Here is a 17,477-nt window from a genome sequence, read left to right as displayed (position 1 = left end):
AGTTATACGATATTTTTGGAGCTAACTAACTAGAACTAAAATAACCCAAGTTTAGAAGACACAGCCTTTCTTCTGTCAGGTCAATTAAAAATTAGACAGTGGGCAAAGAAGTTTCCTTAACACCAAATGCTATCTCTAAATGTTACCCAGAACCTTTACTCAAGTCCACTAGTTTGCAATCTGTACACCAGGAAACAAGATTTAAAAATCTCTCTCTACACACTTTTGTAACCACAACACAGAGCCATATGTTTGAAATACAGGAAACTTGTGTGGGAGAGGGGAGAAGATACTATGAACTGAGCTTGTTCAGATCAACAGAATTCTCTTTAAGGAATGAGCTAGTTAAGGCATATCGGTTGCATTAAATTATACAACATTTAAGCAAGCACATGTCTGTTAATCTAGGTTTTACCCTGTAAATTTTTGGTCATACTACATATGTTAATTAATAACCATCAGAATGATTCCCAACTACAGACTTAAGACAGAAAGTTTATTAGGATACTATTTACATACCAAAATTTTTTTCTTCTTGCAAGTAGTTTTTCTTTTTTTTTAATTGAAGTATAGTTGATTTACAACATTATATTAGTTTCAGGTGTACAGCATAGTGATTTAATATTTTTATAGATTATTCTCCATTTAAAGTTATTATAAAATAATGGCTATATTTTCCTGTGCTGTACAATATATCCTTGTTGCTTATCCATTTTATTATGTATATCTTTATTAATGTAAGCATCTTTACAACCTATGTTATAGTAGATAATAAACATTCTCTTGAGAAAATTGAAGTAAAATTTGATAGTCATTGAATATGAAAAATTAAAATATATTTTGTGGGCTTATTTTTATAAAATTCTTGGAATTTAAAATGAGAGTTAGGGGGGACTTCCCTGGCGGTCCAGTGGTTAAGACTTCACCTTCCAAGGCAGGGGGTGCGGGTTCGATCCCTGGTTGGGGAGCTAAGATCCCACATGCCTCGGGGCCGAAAAAAACAAAACAAAACATAAAACAGAAGCAATACTGTAACCAATTCAATAAAGACTTTAAAAATGGTCCACATCAAAAAAATAAATAAAATAAAATGAGAGTTAGGAAAGGTTGTGACACTTTAACAAAGCTCTAAATTAAACAGCTGAATCAGAGATCCGTTAAAAACCACTTTAGCAATAAGATAAATCTTTGGCGCACAATCCCGTAATTACTGATAAGTCACCACACTTGAGGAGGATGCTCAACTTCCATCTAATCAATAACTTCAACAGGAATTAGAACAGTTGTTTTAGACTAGAGCGGTTGTTTGAGCTCAGGCCCTTCTTGACAAATACTGAACTTGACTTTCTGAATTCTGCTTTAAAGAGTATCTGATTGGAAGTCAGGATGTCACACACACATCCTTATGAAGTTTGGACTGTGGCCTCCAGCTCCTTAGATACTAATGTGGTCTCATGAAAAAAATGTCATTAAGGCATTGAACTCCGCCAGCCCCTACAGAGTCTGAGTAACTCCCCCAGACCCCCTGGGGAACTGAACTGCCAGTTCCAACTTGGACTGCTAACAACACAGCTGGCCGCACCGCATCCCCCCCCAGTACCCTGTCAGGCAAGGGGAGAAGGTGTGCCCGCACCGCCAAGCCATCTGAGGTGCCTCTGATGGTCTGGGGAAAGGGCTCCGAAAGTAGGGTAGCAGCATGTGAGGCAAACAGTAGGCCAGCTAAGCTTGATGAGGTAATCGCAGCACCTCCCCAAACCTTCTTCCCGGGGTTCTCCCACAACGCCACTCTCAGGTATACTGTAGATTACACAGCCTTATGGATATAAATACCTCATATAACGTTGTCTATAAGGGCAAATCGTTTACAGTCTGAATAACTATCTTAGACATGAACCTTTGGAACACAACCATTTATAAGAAGTAACTGCCGTCCTTAAAGTTTTTTCAACTAACACTGAAGTAAGTAACAAGTTGACTGCCAGTAAAGGAAAACTGCCATGGAGTTTACATTTTATGAATTATTTGAGAATGAAAATCTATTAGAGAATCAACACACAGAGAGTTAAATGATCTTAGTACCTCCTCAGAATTTTATAGATAAGAACCCTAAGGCAGATGGAGGTTAAGAGATTCCCCCAAAGTCATAGGGCTTCACACCTGGGTCTTCAGATCCTGTCCACTGTTCTTCCTAATACTGCATGAAATTTTTGAGAGACTTCTCACAGCCCAACTATGTCTTTTAGAATGCTACCTGTCAGAGCATTTTAGTGATTAGGTCTGGCACTAAGTGCCACTGTAATTAGGCAGTAACCCTGCCTGTCTGTCTGTCCTCCAGGCAATATATCCTGCCACCCTTGTCTTCTACAGGTTCATGTTATCCTTTTCCATATGTTTCCCCATTTCTCATTTACATCAAGTGACCTGAAAAAAAAGAAAATTCTGCTCCTCCTAGAAACAAGTATTTACATTTTAACAAGAAGTAACACCCTCAGCTCTAACCAGGATTGCAACGTAAGAGGGGTAAAAGTTGGCTCTGACCTAGGTGTTCCATATTAAAAATATAGGACTATATATAGGAGGCCATCAAGCAAGCCACCGAGGATAAGAAAATAACTACAGTGTGATGGGGTGCACCGTGGGAGGGGGGCAGGGGACTGGTCATTTTGGTTTGCTGGGTCACACTCCCTTCTTTGGTATCTTATTTGGTATATTCTAAGCTGAGTTTTCTTCACACTGATGCTTGAGTGGAGAGAAGGTGTAAGGATTCTTTTCTCCTTAGGTTTGGCTTTTCATATAAACTCTAAAGGGACTTTGCAGTACAGAATGTTTGATGCAGTCAATTCCAAAGGGTCTAGGGTGGGATGGGGAGAAAGGTTGTGTCCAACTGGACTCTGCCAGAAATGAATGCACGAATGACGAATGCCCAGGAATCTCCGGAAAGTAGATTGCTACCTAAGTTCTAGTCCCTTCCTAAAACCACTTAATAGGGTTCTATTACATAAACAGTAGGATTTTTATTCTCTTTACCTTGTCAGTTTACAATTCAATGAAATAAGTATATGTGCACTGCTTTCTGTCTCTGTTGCCAATGCCTTCTCAGCTGGCTGTAGCTTTCAACAAATTTCCCTAATCAAAACAGGACTTCTTCAGGGCTTGGGGGGAAAAAGTTCTTTTATCTCAGTTCTTGGGAGAGTTTTGTATGCAGTAGCCTGGACCCAGGTGATAGGTTGGTTTGAAGCCTTTTTGTTTTTATTTCTGCTGTATCAAAGCCAAGAACCATCAAATGAATGATGAAAATGGAAGAATGAAAGGTGATTCAACCCTTTTCTTGACTCTGCTCCTCCATTCTCCAATAGAAAATGATAGTTAGAGAACTTTTAATCTCGCTTGAAATCACTGCCTGGTTGTGAATGATTCTTAACTGCTCACTTTCCTTGGGAGCCCCTAGGTCTTTCTCATCTTAGAAAGTAGCCCAGGGCTGCCAGCCGAGTGCAAGGAAGCTGGAACAGCCGGGACCTTCCTTCTCTGTGCACCCACCTGCTGAGGCTGTTTCTGAAGTGCTCTCGGCTGGTGTGGGAGCTCGCTGCTCCTGGCACACGTGCCTTCCCCACTGTCCCCACACCTCCAAGCGCTCTTGCTGCCTATGGCTGATATGTCATGGAAGAAGGCAATGCTCTGAATGGGACACAACTTGAAAACACGTGGAAAGGAGAGCGGAAAGGACTTGGACCACGTGAGGTCACGCTTCATGCCCTGATGGTTCAGAATTTTACACCTGTTTGTAAAACTTAGGTCTTGGTGGGAAAAGCAGAAAATTTAAAAATGTTTCGAGAAGCTTAAAAAAAAAAATATAGGACCATAATAATCCTTAACTAGTAAATATGGAAGAAAATGTTTATACTGTTCCTACTTTTATTCTGTATTATGCATTTAGGCTAAGTCAAAGTACAAAAATGTGTTGAATGAAATATTTTCAAATTATGTAGAATTGTGTAGGCTGTTCAAATAAAACTCAATAAAATGATCTGGCAGGGGAAGGATCGAAATCTAAGAAAGCAATGGCTCCAGAAAAGTGCACACACTATTTTTTTCACATTTCAGGGAGCCAACAAATACCACTGCCTGTTTCCCTCCCCTTCCCCAAACCGGTGAAGTCTTGGTTCTTGCTTTCCTTCACAGCTGCTTTGAAACCTGTGATTGGCCCAAAGAGGAGAGGCCATCCTGGCTCCTTGTATGACAAAACTGGCCAGGAAATAAAGGAAACCCAGGAACAGTGTAGCAAGGCAGAATTTTAAAAGAAATTCTGAGGAAGTCACACCAAAATGTATTAAACTTAAGCCCTTCAACAAGCAGTTCATTTTCTCTAAACCAAACAAATTGGGCAACCAGATACCTCAGAAGAACCTGTGTTTGATCCTGAACACCATAAAAGCATGGAAATTCTGAGACACTGTGGTTATAGCAAGGCTGCACTAAAAGGAACTCTGAAGACCCGTCCAGGTAAAGCATCTCCCCTGGCTTTACATCACTACTAGAAGGAATTGTGCTAGAAGTTTTATACTGAGTAGTTCATCCATCTTCATAATAGATCTCTAGATTTTCACAGAATGATAATGATGATGATACACCTAACACCCACCAAGATCAACTACTACACAGCAGGTACTTCTGTAAGCACTCTCCTAGAGTGGCTGGTTTAATCCTCACAACCATCTCGTAAGTACAAATATCGATATATCCCTACTTGTCACGTGTTGGAAACTGAAGCACATGAGGTTAGGTAACTGCTCAAGGTCACAGAGATTCAAGTGTCAGAGGCAGGATTCAGACCCAGGCCATCTCTCTGTACTCTGTATACAAATGTCTATTCTCCAAAACAGTGACTCCTACCTCCATCAAACCAGCTCTTCCTTCCTCACTCCCATCTCAGTTAATGGCCTCTACCCAGTCACTCCGGGAAAAAGAAAAAAACAAAAACAAAAACAGAATAGCACTTCGTCCGGGGCCTAGTCAATTTTTCCTCTTGACAGCTTGCTGGTTCACCTCTGCATCTGTTACTTGCTACCTCTATGACCCTGGGTACTTGACTTCCTCTAAATCTCAGTTTCTTATCTATAAAACTGAGTTCCTAAGGGCACCTCAAGTTGTTGTGAATATTAAAACTAAATGAGACAGCGCTGGGCCCGGCAGATTGTCGGAAGATCAATAATTAGTAGCTATTATGATCATCATCTTGAGTCTGGTCCTTCCCCTCTAAACTTACGCTTAAGCATTCTCCGGCCCTCATCTCTCTCACTTGCCATACCAGCAACCTCTTATTTGGTCACCGTGTCTGGTCTATTTTCCATTCACTTCAAATTCTACTACAGCTAAAAATGTCAGCCACATTCCTTAAAAATCATAAATGGCACTCCAATTCCTAGGGAATAAGATCCCGACTCCTTATTATCATGCTATGGGATTCCCGTCCCCATCTAACCTTTTTAATCTCTCAACATATCCCAAAACACACTGTACTACCCCATAATTCCGCCTAAGGGTACATACTTTCTCAACACCATTTCACTGTTGTTGCTGTTGTTTTTTTTAAAATCCTGTTGCTGCTGCTACAGAAATTCCCATTAATTCCCAATTACTTTTCTACATGCCTTAATCCTAGGACTCACCACGTTGCATTACAGAATTATATTGTTTCTTTCAAAGCTTGATTATACTTTCCTTAAGAAGGGAAATCAGGTCTTATTTGTTTAAAAAAAAATCATTTGTGCCTGACACACTGTCACAAATGGGAAGAGCTCAATAAATTAAAACCAATTCATTTAATACTAACTTTGATAGGAAACATTTTGTAATTCAAATTCCTTTAGGAAATCTTCCCACAGCTAAAGCATGGAGAAATCAACAGGCACGTTTACAAAAGTCTTTCTCCATTCCACAGCAAGAATTTGATGTATTTAAGGAAGCGCTACAGAAACACCTAAAAACCTTACCAAAATTTTTTGATTATTAAAAACAAAAAACTTCAGCAATAAAATCTTGGATGTTTATTCTTCCTATGTTAAAGAGTATAATTCAGAGTTTACAGTTTCAAAGTTCTTTCAAATCAGTAGTAGACATGATGGTTTTCCATACCTCCCAAAGAAACACTAAAAAACATCTTGGAGCCTTATCCTAAAGGTGAAATGAAAAAATAAAAAATAATTTATAGAGCAACATCATAATGATCCACAGTTTTTAATATATACTTTGCATACGGTAAAAGAGTCTGCAAAATAAGTTTCAGAAATACTGAACGTAGATATTTACAAGCTTTAAAGACCCCTTGCAAATGTACATAGTACTAGTTTCCTCATTCCTCTGTAATTCTTACAGACACAATGAAAATTCGCTTCCCTTCTAAAGAAAAAGATTTAGCTGAGGCAATTATAGACAAATGTGTTTACTGTTAAAAAAACATTTCACACCAAGAAAAATAACAGTGAGACCAAACTGAGATCCAGTTGTTTCATCTATTGTTCTCTAACCATTCATGAAGATAGACAGACAGCAGGAAAGAAAGGCACAGGGGTTGGGAGTGATAGAGAACAGAAATAAGACAGGAATATGTACTAAACACTTCCTGAGCGAATGCATTTCAAATTCAACCTACACTTAATATTTTTTTTCGACCACATTGGTATCATTACAATCTAGTTTCTATCACTGTGATCTATATGTAGACACGTGCAAAGAAAATGGTTAAAGTTAGAAATAAACTACACACTAGAAACCAAACCCTTCTGTTTTCCATGTTGTATAAGGCATCTTTTGGCTATGGGATTACTTTTTCAAAATGCATTAAAATGTTCAAGAAGTTGGTGGCATAGGACAAAGAATACTAGACTGAAAGTCAAGAGACATTCGGTTTTCTGTTTTGCCTCAAACTCTTTAGCATCTCAGGCAAAGTGCTTAACCTTTCTGATCCCCATTCTTCATATACAAAAACAAAAACAAAAACAAAACTAGATGATCTCTAAGTATTTTTTAGGCTATGGACTTTTGTGACAGTACAACAGTCAGAAAATAGCAATATAGTAATAGTCATACAGTAATAGTAAACATCAAGATTAATTTAGGATTAAAATTACACATTCTAAATGTTTCCTTAAATTGTGCATAATCAGGTTTTGTCAAAACCACTGAGATTTTCTTTTGAGGTTTTATTTTAAAAAAAATAAGGTGTAGAAAAAAATAAATATATTTCAGTAGTGTGGAACGTATGACTTTAGAAATATTCTCCAAAATATTTAAATAAAGCTAACAGAAAAAAAAGAACAGTTATCAGCATTGCTGTCTTTGGAAGCATCATTAAGAGGAAATCCAGAAAATGGCAAAGGATTTTAATCTTTAATAGACTAAAATAAAAATAAAGTCATAGTGCATTAAAGGTTCAGATAAGCAAATATCAATAAGCAGTATAAGAGTGAGCTGATGAATATAAACAGCTGTCCTACAATTCACAGCAGTAAAACCTCCTTTTACCATTGGTGAGGATACACTGAATTTTGTACTTCAATGAATGAATACCCAGAAGCAATAACAATGAATGCACTTTATGAACTGATAAACATGTTTTGCTGGCCTTTCAAATAAAGCACCTAGTTATAATAAAGGAGGAAATCATTCTCACCATTGTTTTAATTTTATACTCATTAAACTTTGTATAATAATTATCCTGTTGAAATAATATCTACGCAATTACGACTATTACTCTTCCATCTAAGGAACCAAGACAAGTGAACTACAAAACTTAAGAATTCCACTGCAGCAAATCACATTTTGATCAGAGCAATTTTAAAGAGGGAAGAGAAAGGACAAAATTAATATACTATTATTGCCCTTTAAAAGTTCATAATATAAAACAAGCGTATAGATTGGAATTCACTTTTGCTAAATAGAAATTACCAAGAGCAGTGAATTCAGCCAAGAATCAAATGCTACCACAACAGAAAATTTAAATATATTTAACCAGAATATGTTTCCGATGTACAAAGGCACAGTTAACTTTTAAAAAGAAGGAAGTATAAGGACAAATCCCTAGAAAATGCAAACCCATCCCAACAACAATCTTGGGGGTGGAACATGGTTAAACCATTCCAAAAAAACAGGCTTAAAAGTAGAGGAAAAGGGACTTCCCTGGTGATCCAGTGGTCAAGACTCCACACTGCCAATGCAGCGGGCCCGGGTTCGATCCCTGGTCAGGGAACTAGATCCTACATGCCGCAACTAAAGATCCTGCATGCCATGACTAAAGATCCTGCATGCTACAACTAAAGATCCTGTGTGCCGCAACTAAAGATCCCTCATGCCACAACTAAGACATGGCACAGCCAAATAAATAAATAAATACTAAATAAAAATAAAAGTCTTAAAAAAAAAAAGTAGCGGAAAAAACAGAATCCTAGAGTTAGTCCACAACCTAGATGTCACTTTCCAATATTTCACCCAAATTAGGACTTTGATCCCTTCAATAAACACTCCCCACCCATTCCAGCTTCTGACAAATTATAGTCATTATGAAGTTTGTCTTTCTTGATCTAAGATGTTCCTTCCTCTTACTTTCACTCTTTTGATTACTACAAAATTACTGACTAGACAATATTAGGAGGCACAGCTTGGACTTCCATCTCCTTCTCAGTTTTTAACCCCTCATCTCCTTTGGCTTCTTCACTGCCTACATTTAAAAAGAAAAAAAGTCCTGGTGACACCTTCCTCTTTCAAGATTACTCAGGGTAATCTGCACTGGAAGTAGTCTTCTCACTTCCCCTCCACCCCTCTGTGCACTGCAGTGTGGCTTTTGCCCACACTGCTCTACCAGAACTACTCAGGTCAAGACCAATCCAACAGATATGTTCCAGTCCTTACCTCATTTGACCTCTGTGAGGAACATGAAGCATATGAGACTATTAATCATTCACTTCTTTTTCTCTTTAATATTTATTTATCTAGGCTGCGCTGGGTCTTAGTTGTGGCGCGCGGTCTTCTTAGTTGCGGCATGCGTGCGGGATCTAGTTCCCTGACCAGGGATCGAACCCAGGCCCCCTGCATTGGGAGCACGGAGTCTTACCCACTGGATCACCAGGGAAGTCCCAATCACTCACTTCTTAAATCTCTCTTCTCTGACTTGGAAGATGCCAAATCTCTTTTGGTTTTCCTCCTGCCTCTCTGACCACTCCTGTCTCCTTGGCGGGATGCTTCTTTGCCAGCTCCTTCATGTAGGTGAGCCTCTGCATTTTCCCCTCCACCTCACTTCCCTTTGTGTTCTGTGACAATATCATCCACTTCTAAGGTTTCAGGTACCATCTATATATTAACGTCCTCCAAATTTTCATCTAGAGATGAATTCGTAACTTCCTTCAGACCCTTATAGAACAAGGCATGCCCAGAGCATTCTGGAGCAGTATTATGGGGCTAGAGAATACTCTTAGGCTAGTAAGCTCCATTCACATCCCTCAAATTTAAGGCTCAATTCATTCCTTCTCAACATCCACAACCCCTTTCCAGGGTGACAGGTCCTCTGGTTACCCATGACTGATATGATTAAACATCTCTATTTCCCCAGGACAGTCCTAGTTTATGCTTCTTGTCCCAGAGTAATTATTAATGACATTCTTTTCATTTTCGAAATAACACCTGTTTGGTCAATACATTATATAATCACCCTACCTGCCATCATCCTTTCTGATTTTTTCATTCACAGCTAGATGAGTCCTCCCCCTCCCCCTGAATTCTTTACTCCCTTACCATTAGGATCCCTAGTTCTGTTGCTAAGAAACTTCCCTATATCCTCTACCTTCACACAGGAAGATCACTTCATCTCCTCCTCTTAATAAACCCCTATACACACCCAGATCCCAGGCCAGAGGACAAGTCAGTACTATCCTGGTTTCCCAAGGTGATTTGCACATTATTATTATCCCACTTCATCTACTTTTAATGTTATATTATAACCATATTTAAAGTTAACACGACTGACCTTTGAGTCATTCATCTGCATTTACTGAGAATTTCGTGATACAACTCCTATCCTCCTATCCACACAAGATCTGTTATTCTGGGGGCTTCACTATCCATGAGAAAAATTAATGCCAACACACTGGGATTTAGAGCACTTTGACTTCCTTTCCTTCAGTGACCCCTACTTTGCAGAAGGCCAGCATGGTTTCAATAGCTGGGCATAAGGGCTATGGGGCTAGAAAGACTCAGGTACTTCCTGTGTGCCTTGGGGAAAATTACTTAACCTCACTGAGCCCCAGTTTCCTCATTTGTAAAATGGAGCTCCTACTATGTACCTCACAGGATGGTTGTGAAAAATAAGTATGATAGCCTACGGGAAGCATTCAGTATAGTGACTAGTATACAGTACTCAATAAACAGTAGCTTTTATTAATATTACTGTTGTTGTAATTAGCACTATTGATCTTAGCTACTCACCACCATCGGTCGTACTTTGGCCCTTATCATCACCTGCAATTGCTCCAACTCCAGAATCTTAAATTTAGGACTCTCACATCACATTTTTCTGTCTCTAGTTCTTCACTTCCGTTAATCCTACAGCTTACTCACTGGGATGCTTCATCCTCTTCATTCTCCACATTCATCAGCCCTGTCTTGGCTTCGCTTTCTTCCTTAATCAAGCAGGATACCTAAGGTTCAGCCCTTCAATCAACCACCTCACTACCACCCGCAATCCCCTGACTTCACAGCACCCCGACCCAAGTTCTCCATCATACCTTCCCTTCCAATCCCCTTCCCGGTTCAGCCTATTTGCCTTTTGCTCTGTTATGGGGAGCTGCTGGAGAAAACTGCTTCAGCACTGACAGCCGCTTCCTACATTTGTGATTGCAGGGGTGTTAAACAGTATCAGCAATTAGGTCACTGGTCCCTGGTCAAGGCCGTTTCCCAATCACAATGGTAAATTTTCTTTTCCCCTCAAAATTACCCCGATCCACGCTCTTCCTTCTCAATCTCAGCAGATAACCTTGCTTCACAGAGACAACTGATGCTATCCTGGATACTTATCTATAAATCTGTATCTGTATCTACTCCCTGTTTCCTTTTCTTTTTTTGAAAGGAATATGCATCACTGCTTTTCTTCAGGATAACCCTTTCACCTGTGCTCTTGTTCCCAACCCTTCCACTTCCTCTGAGATTATGTCTGATTACCTTCCTTCTCTTGTGACTTCAATTTTCTCACCTCTTCAATGGCCCCCTTCCTTCAGTCCACTAAAGTATCCTTATCTCTTCCATTTTTAAAGAAAAACAAACCTTCCCTGATCACACCTCCCCACTCAAGCTTCTACCCACTGTCCTCCCTTCTTTACCAAAAGTATTTGAAAGAATATATTTACTGAATGAAGACTTTTTTTATTTGGTTCAGACTTCTCTCCTGAGCTTCAGACCTACATATGTTAAAAATTTTAATTATATGTGACTCATTCCAGATTCAGTTCCAAGAAAGAAAACAGCTACTTCCACCAAACTGATGTGAACTGATGAATTTCACATCTCCCCATCTACTCCTCCACTTGTATTTTTATTTATTTATTTTTATAAATTTATTTATTTATTTTTGGCTGCGTTGGGTCTTTGTTGCTGCACATGGACTTCCTCTAGTTGCGGCGAGCGGGGGCTACTCTTCGTTGTGGTGCACGGGCCTCTTACTGCAGTTGCTTCTCTTGTTGCAGAGCACGGGCTCTAGGCGAGCGGGCTTCAGTAGTTGTGACACACAGGCTCAGTAGTTGTGGCTCGCGGGCTCTAGGGCGCAGGCTCAGTAGCTGTGGTGCACGGGCTTAGTTGCTCCGCGGCATGTGGGATCTTCCCAGACCAGGGCTCAAACCCGTGTCTCCTGCATTGGCAGGCGGATTCTTAACCACTGCGCCACCAGGGAAGCCCCATTTGTATTTTTAGAATTAAGATCAATTACCAGCATCACCATTCCCCCAGACAATCTAGAATCCTTAAAGCTCACTTTGATTCCTCCCTCAACTTTCCCCCATATCTAAGCAATTCCTTTCTAAAATCTCCCATATCTGTCCCTTTTGTGTCTCCCCAGGACCCTTACTGTTGAGGCCCTCCTCACCTAACAGTACTTCACAGGGGGGATGACGTGAGGGTTAAGTGAGATGATAAATGGGAATGCACTCTGTAAGATGAGAGGTGCTTACAAAGATTATTTAATATTATTATATCTTTGGCAAAGTGAGCATGAGGTTAGCGTAATACAACGTGTTCTTTAAAAACCAACTCTGCATCTTAGTAATCAGTGCTTTTTTTTCTAATCACAAATCACAAAGCATCTGTTTGGCAATCTGGTCTACAATTTTTCTAGGAATCAGTCAGTGTCAAGATGTTTAATGTATAGCTTCTGGGCTTCACCTCCCCATATATTTTTTAATTTAAAACATGCAATTCTTCAGGTTTCTGGCAAAAATCTTCTATTCGCTTTACTTTTTAAAGACAAGCGGCAGTAGTTGTAGAAGTATGTGTAGTACTCTACCTTATCATTCATCTATTTCTTCCACTCTTCTAAAGTGGCTAGAAGTTCTCTTATTTCCTGGTCTATCTTGAGTTTCAACTTCAAAGAATCACATTTGAATGGAATAGTGACTAGTCTTTTGGAAAATTGTTTGATTCCTTTCTTGGCTAATTAAGATGGTTACACTTTAAGCATTACTCTTTCGTATTATTGGATAAGATTTTTCTTTGTTTTTGTTTTTGTTTTCCTTTTCCCAGAAGTTAGATTTGGAGAGCATTCAAAACTTCCAAATATCTCAATTACTGTAAAACAAAGTCAGGAGAATTAAGAGGCACAGGACAAACAATGCTGAGAAGCAATAGCAAAAGAAAGTAGTATCAAAGAGAATACAGCATCCCTATCAACTCTAAGATCCGTTTATAGCTATTTATCTAACAGATTTTTACATACTTTCATGACATATTTAGGTTAAAAATCCATTTAAAAATATTAGCATATTACCTGGTTTCTTAAAATGTAAGGGGCAGCCTTAAATTCTAAGAGCTTGATATATTTTTCATACAAGTTTTACAGGTCAAATTCTATTGCTCCAAATACTGCATAATTTGATGAAAAAGATCTCCATTTAACATGTGATGGCCCATTTATTTCAAGCCATCTTTAATGAAACAGAAGAATTAGGATAATCCCTGTATATTACTATTAGTAAAGTATTAAAAATATAGGTCATTACCATTGTAATTTTGCAAATGGCCAAGTGAAGCCACATTTGATAACAAGATTTCTGAGGCTTAAAAAAAAGTTCTTGAACTTAAGCCAGGCATCTAAATATAATTCAGAAAAAGATTAATCAGATGAAGGTGTTCAAGTTAGATACTACACTCTGAAATTCTGGATTATATGGCTTTCTCTGCAAATGAAACTAACAAACAGATGCTCTAAGTGCAAGCAAATAAAAGCAAAGCTACATTTGGTGAAAAAAATGATTAGGCTGGTCCAAATGGCTAAAAAGAAAATGAGCGTGAAAAAACGTTGGGAGTTCATGGTTGAAAATATTAAACCCCTGTTATAGCCAGGATAACGTAAAAAGTGTCTTCAATACGAAGTCACTAGTGTCTACTACTACTAATCTCCACTTGGAGTCTAATTTCGTTATTTTCTAACCAACTCCTAACCTTCTCCCCACCAAACTGCTCCTCTCATAAACCTCATCTCGGTGTATGTCTACTCCATCTTTCTAATTGCTCAGGACAAAAATTTTGGTGTCCTTTAAGTCTCCTGTTGACCCTACCCTCAATTTGTCCAGAAATCAACCACTCCACCAATTCCTCTCTGGTCCAAGGTACATCCTCTCTGGCCTGGATTATGGCAAGCGTCCTGGAATTGATATCCCTGCTTCTGCCCAACCCCTCACCCTACCCCAGACAAAATCTATTCTCCATCCAGCCACCAGAGTGACCCTTTTAAAAGGCAAGTCTGATTATATCCCTTCTCTATTCAAAAGTGTGAGCCCCCTTCTCACTCAGAGTGGAAGCCCAAGTCCTTACACAATCTGATTCCCCATTCCCACTTACCGCTCTCCTTCATTTCTACTACTCTTACTTTGCTCACTCCACCACAGCCAAATCAGCCTCTCTGCTGCCCTCAAACGTACCCAGTCCACTCCTGCCTCTAAGCTTTTTGCAAGTGCCTTTCTTTCTGCTTGAACACTCTTCCCTCAGAGAGGTGCACGGATTACCCTCTCACTTCCCTTTGGTCTTGGGCTCAAATGTCATCTTCCCTAGGAAGTTTTCCCTGGCTACCTCTAGTTAAAACTGCAAGTCTCACAGAGGACAGATTTGTGGTTGCCAAGGCGGAGGGGATGGAGTGGGAGTTTGGGATTAGCAGATGTAAGCTATTATACGGAATGGATAAACAAGGTCCTACTGTAGAGCACAGAGAAATATATTCAGTATCCTATGATTAACCACAATGGAAAAGAATATTTTAAAAAAGAATGTGTGTGTGTGTGTGTGTATATATATATATATATATATATATATATATATAACTGAATCACTTTGCTGTATAGCAGAAATTAATACAACATTGTAAATCAACTATCAAAATATACTTCAATAAAATAAAATAAAATAAAACTGCAAGTCTCTCCCTCTTCCCTGCTTTTTCTCCATAGTCCTTAATACCATCTGACATAGCACATATTTTGTTTATCATCTGCGATTCCTCACTAATGTAAGTTCCATGTAGGAGGGGATATTTATCTGTTTAGGAAACTGTCTTGCACACAGTAGGTGCTCAGAAAATATTTACTATATTCATGTACAATTTTATAGTTTACAAATTGCTTTCATGTAAATTAAATTATATAGCAACTCATTTTCTCCTTATGCTCCCCCCCTTCTCCAAATTCTCCAATCTTTGCAGTAACAATGTGGATGACAACAAAGCTATCAGAAAAGTTGCTGGCTACTTGCAAAGCTCTTTAAAACAGATCCCCCATAGTAATTAACTACATTTATAAAATGAAAGCTCAGAGTCAACATCTTTATTAGCATAAGGTTCCTGGGCATGGAAGTTTAAAGTAACAGAGCAGAACAGCCAAGGATCATCAGGAAGACAAGCCCAATTCAGTTTGTCCTATCAGTCTGCTAAACAAACCCTAAGGAAAGTGCAAGCTGAATTCAATATTCGAGGAAACACTGGTCTGAATTCAACACCGACGTATTCAACACGAGATTCAACTCCTTTAAATGTTCTATCTGCTTAAAGCAACCTCATCAACTACCAGTGCTGTTACTAGGTGTGTATGGTCTGCTGAGCATATAGGGAATGTTTTGTTTTGTTTAACCTGGTAAGACTCAGAGCTAGGAAGCGTTTTTTAAAGCCTCTGAGCTTACCCACTCCGCCACTAAGCAACCCGTTGGCCTCCACACTGTGGTGCCGGGGTCTCCCTGGGTTATTTCCCATACAGTTTAATCCCACCAGAGGCCAACGGGCATCTCAGCCAAGGCTCCAATGATGCCCGGGACAGACGGCAGATGTCTCAGAGGATCCTCTGGAGAGTCTCTCGCCCGGGCAAGGGATGTTACAGGCAGGAGAAAAGCAGCGGACCAAGGCGCACGGGGGAGATGACAGGTGGGCGAGCAAGCGCCAGGCAAGATCGTAAAGAGCGACCAGGAGAGTGGCGGCGCGGAAACTGTCAACTCCAGCCGTCAACCTGCCAGTGTGGGCCCGGCCGGGTGCAGGTTGTGCCGCGGCAGAGGATAATAAATACAATCAAGATCGCAGCAAATCGCCCCCAGCCTGCTTGACCTCCGCCCTCCAAGCGCCAGGAAATAAAGTTAGTGGCTGGTGGCAGCGCGCCCACCGCAAAGGTCCGGAGAGGCCGGGCAGTGCTCCTGCCCTCGGCTCAGTTGCTGTCAGAGGCGGCCCGGGCACAGCAGGGAGACGTCCCGGAGCCGGACAGAAACCCCGGGCCGGCGCGTCGGGCCGAGCCCCCAGCGCCCTCAGCCCGGCCGCCGCGATCCCCACCCCGGGCTGACTGCTACCCGCCCCCCGCGCCAACCGCCTTCCCTCCAGGCCACCGATTGGGTCCGGGACCCCTAGCCCTCTGCCGGCATCGCCGGGCCCGGGGGCCGCCTTTACCTGCTCTCTGGCCGCCGTCGCCGCCGCGCGCTCCGTCTCACCGGGAAAATCCCGAGTCGTCGCAGCTGCCGCTGCCGCTGCCGCCACCGCCGCCGCGAACTCCCCACCCCCGCCCCCCTCAGGTAACCCAGGAAACCGGGAACACCACCCCCTCCCTCCCCCCGTCCGGCCCCAGACCCGCTCGCCTGCGCCTGCGCACTTGCCCGCCGGACGCGTCCCGAGCCCCGCCCCTCGCCGGTAGGGCAGCGCCAGCGTCGCAGGCGTGACACGTAGAGCACGGGAGCCAATGAGGAAGGGAGGAAGGCGGGCCGAGCCCCTGGGCTGGGGCCATGGGGTTCCTCCCCGCGCGGGGGAGGCTCGCCTAGTCCTCACTCTCCAAGGGGCTTGCGACGAGGTTGCGTCGCCCCCTAGGGTGAGCCTGCTCAGTTTGAAAAGCACCAAACACATGCGCAGCGTCCTCTTTCTCTGTTCAACACAGACTGTCATCCCGTCCCCCTTGTGTGGCTCCGGAGGATGGGGGTAGAAGAAATGTGGGAAGGGGTCGCGAGAGGGAGAAAGGGTTACCCACGAGGAACCCTGCCCTTCCTCTGGGGCTGGAAAAAAAACAGTTTACAAAGGTTACTGTAGGCTTCTTACAAAACCGGAAAGAGGTTTACGAAGCTACCCTAGAATTAATTCAGCGCAAAGGTGTATGTTTCAACTTAGCCCTTTTAAAACACAGTTGTAGGCAGCGTGCACTGTCAACGTTGTATGTCTTATAATAGCAGGGCCTCCAGAGGGCGGGAACCCTACGTTACATATAAGGATGTTTTAGCTGCATCATTGACTGTCAGGTCCAGCACAAGGCTGACAGACTACTGATGCCGGCCGTTTGGCATTTTAGAGGACACCCCTCGTTACCACCCAGTCACTGAGGCTGGCCTTGCGGTGCAATGTCAAAGGTATTGGGAAAGAGCTTGGGCTTTGAGGTCTGAGGGTCGGGGGTTCAAGTCCTACCTAATACAGAGTACAGCTGACCACTGAACAAGAGGGAAGTTGTTAGGGGCACTGACCCCCTGCTAGTTAAAAATCCTGCATATGGCTTTATAATCAGCCTTCCACCTGTGGATTCAACCAACCGCGGATGGTGTAGTACTGTAAAACAGATTAGTGAAAAATTTTGTTTGTAAGTGGACCCGTGCTGTTCATACCTGTTGTTCAAGGGTCAGCTGTATAAGCAATGGTTTACTAATTGACAGGAGCTGCTTTAGAATCAACAACTCCAGTAATTTTTGCATAGGAATCAAGAAATAGAAATAATTCAGGATATTAT

The 17,477-nt window shown here is 41.4% G+C and overlaps 1 protein-coding gene across 1 annotated transcript in view; it reads right to left on the bottom strand.

Annotated features, from left to right (window-relative positions):
- LYST (lysosomal trafficking regulator) overlaps positions 1–16,247 on the bottom strand; it is a 178,367-nt gene extending 162,120 nt beyond the window's left edge. Inside the window, exon 1 of the mRNA XM_068547570.1 lies at positions 16,166–16,247. The gene's annotated coding sequence lies outside the window, so the exon portion shown is untranslated. The remainder of the gene's footprint in view (positions 1–16,165) is intronic.
- Positions 16,248–17,477: the final 1,230 nt, after the last annotated feature.

Source organism: Eschrichtius robustus, chromosome 7, assembly GCF_028021215.1.
Source record: "Eschrichtius robustus isolate mEscRob2 chromosome 7, mEscRob2.pri, whole genome shotgun sequence".
NCBI lineage: Eukaryota > Metazoa > Chordata > Mammalia > Artiodactyla > Eschrichtiidae > Eschrichtius > Eschrichtius robustus.
This window is presented reverse-complemented; position numbering and strand designations above follow the sequence as displayed.